This window comes from Pipistrellus hanaki, assembly GCF_964339955.1.
Source record: "Pipistrellus hanaki genome assembly, chromosome: 6".
NCBI lineage: Eukaryota > Metazoa > Chordata > Mammalia > Chiroptera > Vespertilionidae > Pipistrellus > Pipistrellus hanaki.
In genome coordinates, this window is record NC_140508.1 from 66,966,828 (window position 1) to 66,974,551 (window position 7,724).

A 7,724-nucleotide genomic window follows, 5' to 3' on the forward strand; every position below is an offset into this window, starting at 1 on the left:
ATCTTTCTTGTTTTTAAATGTTAGCATTTATAGATATAAATTTTCCTGTTAGCACTGCTGTTGCTGTGTCATTTTTGTTTGCATTTATCTATAAGTACTTTCTAATTTTCTTTGTGATTTCTTCTTTATCCGTTGGCTGTTTAATAATGTGTTGTTTAATTTAAATAAATTTATGAATTTTACTCCCATAACTTCTAACTTCATCCCATGGTGGTTGGATGACATCTATCTTTTAAAATCTACTGAGCCTTAATTTGTGGTCTAAAAAAATGGTCTCTCCTGGAAAATGTCTGATATGCACTTGAGAAGAATGTGTGTTCTGTTGTTAGGTTGAGTATTTTGTATATGTCTATTAAATTTAGTTGTTTTGTTTTGTTAGTGCTCTATTTCCTTATTTATTTTCTGTCTAGTTATTCTACCCATTACTGAAAGCAGGTATTGAAGTCCCTAGTTATTTATTGTAGAACTGTCAATTTTTCACTTCAATTCTGTTAATTTTTGCTTCACATATTTTGATGATTGCCATTAGTGCACACATGTTTATAATCATTACTAGAGGCCAGGTGCACAAAATTCATGCACTGGGGCGGGGAGGGGTGTCTCAGCCTGGCCTGTACCCTCTCATAGTCCAGGAGCCCTCAGGGGATGTCTGACTGCCAGCTGTGAGCCTGACTTCTGGCTGAGTGGCTCCCCCTGTGGGAGCGCACTGACCTCCAGGGGGCAGCTCCTTCATTGAACATCTGCCCCCTGGTGGTCAGTGCGCATCATAGTGATTGGTTGTTCAGTTGATTTGCATATTAGCCTTTTATTATATAGAATATCTTCTTGCTATATTGAACCTTTTATTAAGATAAAGTGTTCCTTGTCTCTTGTAACTTTACACACACACACACACACACACACACACACACACACACACACACACATATATATATATATATATATATATATATATATATATATATATAAAGTTACAATATATATATTTGATTTTAGAGAGAGAGGAAGGGAGAGGAATGAAAGAGAAAATCATTGATCAGCTGCCTCCTGCACAACCTCTAATTGGGACTGAGCCCAAAACCCAGGCATGTGCCCTGACTGGGAGTCAAACTGGGGACCTCTTGGTGCATGGAGTGATGCTCCAACAAACTGAGCCATTAGGCCAGGGTATTTGTCAATCTCTTTTGATTGGAGAATTTAATCTATTTGCACTTAAAGTAATTGCTAATAAAGAGGGACTTATTTCTACCATTTTGCTACTTGTTTTCTTTTTTCTTCTTTTTTTAAAATAAATCTTTTGCTGAAACCAGTTTGGCTCAGTGGTAGAGCGTTGGTCTGCAGACTGAAAGGTCCCAGGTTTGATTCTGGTCAAGGGCATGTACATTGGTTGCGGGCACATCCCCAGTAGTGGGTGTGCAGGAGGCAGCTGGTCATTGTTTCTCTCTCATCAACGTTTCTAGCTCTCTATTCCTCTCTTCTCCTCTCTGTAAAAAATCAATAAAACATATTTTTTTAAAAAAATAAATCTTTATTGTTCAGATTATTATAAATGTTCCTCTTTTTTTTTTTCCATTGCTCCCCTCCACCAGGTTCCCATTCCACCCTCTGCCCTTTCCCCACCCCCCATTGTCCTCATCCATAGGTGCACAGTTTTTGTTCAGTCTCTTTCTGCACCTGCCACTCCCCTTTTCTCTGAGAATCGTCAGTCTACTCCCCTTCCATACCTTTGATTCTATTATATTCACCAGTTAATATTGTTCATCAGATTTTTTAATTCCCTTGGTTTTTAGATTCACTTGTTGATAGTTACATATTAGTTGTTCATAATTTTTATCTTTATCTTCTTCCTCTTCCTAAAGAACCTCCTTCAGCAATTCATATAATTCTGGTTTGGTGGTGATGAACTCCCTTAGCTTTTTTATTTATTTTTTATTTGTGAAGCTCTTTATCTGACCTTTGATTCTGAGTGATAGCTTTGCTGGGTAGAGTAATTTTGGCTGTAGGTTCTTGCTATTCATCACCTTGAATATTTCTCGCCATTCCCGTCTGTCCTGCATGGTTTCTGTTGAGAAATCAACTGACAATCGTATGGGTGCTCCTTTATAGGTAACTACCTTCTTTTCTCTTGCTGCTTTTAATATTCTCTCTTTGTCTTTTGCTCTTGGAATTTTAATTATGATGTGTCTTGGTGTGGTCCTCTTTGGATTCCTTTTGTTTGGGGTTCTGTGCACTTCCTGGACTTGTAAGTCTATTTCTTTCACCAGGTGAGGGAAGTTTTCTGTCACCATTTCTTCTAATAGGCTTTCAGTATCTTGCTCTCTCTCATCTTCTGGGACCCACATAATTCTGATGTTGGTTCACTTGTAGTTGTCCCAGAGGTTTCTTACACTATCTTCAACTTTCTGGATTCTCTTGTCTTCTTGCTTCTGTGGAGGGGTGTCCTCTGGTTCTTTGTGTTCCAAATCTTTGACTTGATTCTTGCGATCTTCCATTCTGTTTTTAGGACTCTGTATAATATATTTTTTTCAGACAATGTATTCTTTATTTCTAGTTGATCCCTTTTCATATCCTCAAAGGTCTCATTTATTTTATCAACCTTTTCTAGGAAATTCTTGAAAAACCTTATAACTATGGTTTTGAACTCAATATCCAGTCTTTTGTTCTCCATCTCTTTCGTTTGAGATCTATTTCCTTGTCTAGGCATTTTCACTGCTTCCCAGAGTTGGTAGGATGGCTTTGTGTGTTTGGTGTCCTATATGGCTCAGTGGGTCAGCCTCCCCAGTTACCTGAGGTAGACACTCTTGGTGCTCTCCTTTTGTGGACTGCGTGTACAGTCTTGTTGTAGTTAAGTCTTGATTGTTGTTGGTATCCCTGGGAGGAATTGACATTCAGGCCAATTGGATGTGGGTATCAGCTGCGTCTACTCTGTGATATCTTCTGTATTGGAGACAGTCTTATAGGATTAATCTTGCAAAATTGCAAAAGCCTCTGTGCTCATGACAGTCTTGGCTTCCCGTCAGCCCTGCCCTTGTACACTCCCCTGAGTTTCCATCTGACCTTCCTGATTCCCCATTCAAGACCGTGGGTGCCCCAGGGGCTCTCTGGAATTGGATTGGGTCTCTGTAGTCTGGAGCTTCTGACTCCTTCTGCAATGGAGAGGTCGTAGCAACCTCCTCGGTCAGACCTCTCTGCGCGCACTCACTTGCGCTCGACTATAGACCCTGCCTACTGTGGCTCCTGCCTCCCCCAGTCTCTCAGTCGCTGAGTCTCCAGGTGCCTTTCTCTACAGTCCAGGCTCCACCCATATGAGTCTGTGTCCACAGGGTTTCAGCCAGGGTTGGGGTTCAGTGCAGTAGGAAAGGGTTCAGTGCAATCGGGGACTTCCTTTCCCCTCCCGCCAGCCAGGCATTCGGCCACACTTCCTCTCTGCGCGTGTGTCACCCTACCTCAGTGCTTTGTGGCTCCCAGTCCAATCCGTGAGCCTCTCTCCTTCTTTCTAGTTGTAGATTTTTCACTCGGCCAGCTTTTCTGTGTTTTTGGATGATGTCCGTTCTGATTTTAGTTGTTGTTTTTAAATTGTTGTGTGAGACGGCAGCTTAGGTGCTTACCTAGGCCACCATCTTGGTTCTCTCTGCTATCTGTAGCTTTTTTGACTAGATGGATATACACAAAAGTGTTAGCACAGGGTGACAAAGTTAACAAGGGCTGTTATTATCCCCACTTTGCAAATGAGAAAATTGAGGTACAGATTGGATAAGCAACTTCCCAAAGTAAGTGGGAGCTAGGATTTGAACCCAGATTAAGTCATCTATAAATCTCCATGTTACATAACCTTTTCCAAGCTCTCTTGGTAGAGCTCTCTCTTTTTACCAGCCCAAAAGCCTTGAGTCATTGATAATGTAGTGTTAGGTTGATGCCAGCAGTTGAGAAATTAATCTAGAGATGGTTGGGACCTCACAAAAGTCATCACACAAATGTTGGAGGAAAATAGATATACAGATCCTCCCCCACCTCCACAATCACCCAGACCTCCAGGAAATGTACGTGTTGGGGAAGGGGAAGCTCCTGCAATTCCACAGTGCTCTGCTTCTGCCTATGTTACCTGCAACAAAAAGCAAGAAACAAGTACTCCTTGAATAGGGATTCAGTGACAGCCTGTACGCGTCCAGTTTATAGCCTGGGGCAGAACTCATGGTTCTGCTACAATCATAACCATGATTACAATCTAAGTCTTTGAAATCTGTTCTGCTCATTGTCCAAACCCTTCCCAGAGGACAGGAAGAACTGACTGTGACACAATCAACAGCATTTCAGACTTGGACAGCTTCAGAGGTAGATGGGTATCAGAGTACTGGGGCTGGAAGTATAAGCCTGCAAACTTTCTTGTTTGTGGCTTGGTTGGATGACTTTCCTTTTTAAAAGATAATCCTCACCTGAGGATATTATTTCCATTGATTCCTAGAGAGAGTGGGAGGAAGGGATTGGTGGGGGGGTGGGGGGGGGCAAGAAAGAGAGAAAAGAGAGAGAGACAGAGAGTTTAGCCTTTCTAAAGAGTTTTGAACCTTTTAAAATGTCTCCAGGTAATGTGCCTGCTTTTGAGCATTTGGGGGATTTCAACCAACGCATGTAGGTTATCATCTGCTTGGTTGAAAACACCAAAGCAAAAATAAAGACTTGGGGAGAAAACTGGTCCCTTGCAGGGAAAGACAATTACTCCATTGTAACTGTATTACTCATAGTGTCCAGACTTCTTTGTCTTTGCTTCTTTTCTTTCTTTCTGTTTGGCTTAGTCATGTGAAGCACCAGGTTGGGAGTGAGAGAGAACTGGGGAAAGAATTTTTTTTTAGAATATGTTTTTATAGATTTTTTAGAGAGAGAGGAAAGGGAGAGAAAGTGAGAGATAGAAACATCAATGATGAGTCCTAACCGATTTGGCTTAGTGGATAGAGTGTTAGCCTGCAGACTGAAGGGTCCCAGTTTCGATTCTGGTCAAGAGCATGTACCTTGGTTGTGGGCACATCCCCAGTGGGGGGTGCGCAGAAGGCAGCTGATCGATGTTTCTAACTTCCTATTTCTTTCCCTTCCTCTCTGTAAAAAAAAATCATATATATAACATCAATGATGAGAGAGAATCATTGATCGGTTGCTTCCTGCATGCCCCTACTGGGGATTGAGCCCAAAACCTGGGCATGTGCCCTGACTGGGAATGGAACCAGTGACCTCTTTGTTCATGGCTTGACACTCAACTATGGAGCCATACCAGTTGGGCAAGGAAAGGGATTGTTTTGAACACTACTCAGCCACCTGCTTCAGAACCCCATCTCTTATCACAAGTGAGCTGCCTAAAATAATAGCCATCAGTTATTTTGCATATTGTTTTAAGTCCTAGACTCTCTCTTACTTTTTTCTCCTTCACACTGATATCCGTCTATTATTGTGTATTTCTTTGATGTATCTTGTTTATTGGTGTCCCCTTTCCTAGAATATAAGCTCTTTGAAGGGTTTTTGTTTTTGTTTTTTTGTTTGTTTTTTTTGCTGCCTTTGTTCATTACTGTATTCTTTTTTTAAAAAATATATATATATTTTTTATTGATTTTTTACAGAGAGGAAGGGAGAGAGATAGAGAGCTAGAAACGTCGATGAGAGAGAAACATCGACCAGCTGCCTCCTGCACATCCCCACCGGGGATATGCCCGCAACCAAAGCACATGCCCCTGACCCGAGTCGAACCTGGGACCTTTCAGTCCACAGACTGACGCTCTACCACTCAGCCAAAGCGGTTTCGGCTCATTACTATATTCTTAGTCCTTAGAATAGTAGTAACTTTGCAGAAGTATTCGTGAGGCAAATAAATTTAGGACAGATGAAAAAAGGATAAAATATCACTCACTCAGCAGACTTAATTCCAAATAAGTTAAACAGTTTTAAAAAATGACCACAATTTAGTCAATGAAATAAAATGACTTCCACTATTCTGTAGAAGAAAAGAGACTAAGTTTAATAATAATAATAGCCAACATTTATTTTGTATATTCTGTGTGTCAAGTCATATGTATAGTGCTTCATATATTCAATGTGGATACTGATGTCACCCCCACATTACAGATGGGGAAAACTGAGGTTCTGAGAAATTAAGTGTTTGACCAATCATCTATACTAATAAAAGTCTAGGTGGTGCTTGTGTGCAATGTTGTCACAAGATGGCCATCACAAAGATGGCTGCCACAGATGGCCATGCATACAGCGGAGGTGGGGTCTGGCAGCTGCTCCTTGTGGGAGGCCTGGGAGTCCTGTGGCTCCACAAGGTGCAGAGGAGGTGGGTCCTGGTACAGAAGGTGGGTTGCAGCAGGAAAGGGCAGTTGTGGGTGATCAGGCTGGCAGGGGAGGGCAGTTGTGGGTGATCAGGCTGGCAGGGGAGGGCAGTTGTGGGCGAGCGGGCTGCAGGGAAGCAATTAGGCATCAATCTGACTGGCAGGGGAGTGGTTAGGTGCGATTAAGCAGGCAGGCAAAAGCAATTAGAGACAATCAGGTAGGCAGGCAGGCAAGTGGGTAGGAGCCAGTGGTGTCTGATTGTGAGAGGGATGTCTGACTGCCCTGTGGGATTGGAACTAAACCGGCAGTTGGACATCTCCTGAGGGGTCCTAGATTGGAGACAGTACAGGCCGGGCTGAGGGACACCCCCTCCCCCATACACAAATTTCATGCACCGGGCCTCTAGTAACTCATATTAAACTAAATGTGTTGGCATTTGATTTCAAGCCCAGGTCTCTCCAACTCCAGTGCCCACATTTTGTTCTTTGTCTTTTACTATCCTGACAGTCTTCAGTGTGGTAACAAGTTGGGGAGAATTTTCCTTCTATGGTGAGATAAGATGTGTATTCTATTGGTAGAATAAACCAATTTCAATGGAGGAAGAACTGGTGACAACTATCTAGGGTTCAAGATAGGCAGTATCATTTTCCCAGGACTTCCAGATTGACAAATTTGCATTTAACCAAATTTTATTGGCAAGAAAGCTCCCAATGACATTAAATTTTTCCCCTAGGGAAGAGAAATTACAAATTGTTAGGTGTCTTATGATTAATGGGAAAATACAAATGATATGCATATGCATATTATGTTGTGAAAATATTCGTGGGAGACTTGTTCTTTGTCTCAAATTTATTCAGAAGAGATACTTCTTTCCCTGCCTCTGTAGAAGAGCTTGGGTATAGAACTCGACTTTTCTAGACACTGCCTAAATTTACAGCATATATAAAAGCCTAAGCCTATCCAATAGTCAAAACACTCAGCTTGCATTAAAATTGTGGGTTTCCCCCACATCTAGAAATCTGAATTTGGGGAAGAGAGTGTTTAGTTCCCACTCTCTCTCTTCTCCTACAGTTGGCTAAGTGCCATTTTGGAAGTGGAGGAGGAAAAAAAAAAGTAAGGGGATGTAGACAGTTCTTTCTGGATGGTCTATTGTGAGTGGATCTGGCCATTTACTTTCTATTTCCTTCTGCTGAGGTCACATGGCCTTCCCAGGCAGTATGCCTGGGATAATCTGGCACAAGTCCATACTGGCTTTCTTGCATTTGCCTGTCAAATTAGTGCAAGCTGTAACCTCTTTCTTATAGCCATAAGTCACTTCAGCCAGCCTCTTAGGCCTTTGTGTTCTCAGGTGTGACTCAGACACCTGTCTACTCTGTCTCCAAAAACTCTTGGTCCAAATAGAAAATTCAGTG